Below are 981 nucleotides of genomic sequence, written 5' to 3'. Positions count from 1 at the left end.
GAAGACGGGAAGAGGTGGGCGGTGGATCAGGCCACCACGCTCCTCTGGATCTCACACAGGGTTTCTATTACCCTGCCGTGTACCCAGAGTCCCCACGAGATGGATGTGGAGTCCTCTTCGGCTTGGGCGGAAACCGCTCAAGCCTCTTATATGGCTAACAAGCCAATCGTTAGCCGCCACGAGTGAATAATTTAGCACTAGCCAATCACGGGGAACGAATTTGCATACCGATGGCAGGAACTCTTTTGCACCGTGCATTCCTCTTGCAACTTGAGCAATGCACTCTGCAAAAGAAGCTGCAGAAAAGGCGGGAAACTCGTCCCTGCACTGGGGTTTCCTCTGCAACAGGAAACACTCCTGTGCAATGCTCTGCAACTCGGCGGGGATAATTCTGGTGCCGAAGCACACACACAATCATGCCTTTTGGGTCATGACACTCTTAACCTTGTTTCTATATGATATCAGCTATCTTTCATTTTACATGGATAGGACCATCCTAAAATTGGGAAACTTAAGTCATTTGAAGCCTGTTTCATGCTTAAGCCCCAGCCAGATTGAGAGATGTTCCCTCCACCTATCTCACCGGGGGTCTCCAATGCAGACCTTCAGAGCATGCCTAACTCATCCAAAATTGAGAAGGTGGGGACCTTTTCCCAGTAGGCCAGTCTTTAGGGCTCTCCTCCTGGACATGGGAGATTCAGGCTCAAGTCTTCTCTGGCTTGATTTAAAGCAGGATCTTGAACCAAGATCTCCCACTTTCGAGAACATACCTGGTTTGTGTGCATACGCTGGTTTGTATTTGTCTCCATCTCTCCTGTTGAAGCTGATTCACTCTACATACATTATTAAATATTCATTGGGCCACTGAGAGAGAAAGACTGGCTCTCACTCTCAGTGGCCCAATCCTAATGGCTGCAGCACGTAAGTGGAAGGGTCAGGTTTCTGTCCCTGCTCCACCGAGTATGTAATTATGTCTGCAAA

Source organism: Alligator sinensis, unplaced genomic scaffold (assembly GCF_000455745.1).
Source record: "Alligator sinensis unplaced genomic scaffold, ASM45574v1 scaffold309_1, whole genome shotgun sequence".
Classification (NCBI taxonomy): Eukaryota; Metazoa; Chordata; order Crocodylia; family Alligatoridae; genus Alligator; species Alligator sinensis.
Note: the sequence above shows the minus strand (reverse complement) of the source record.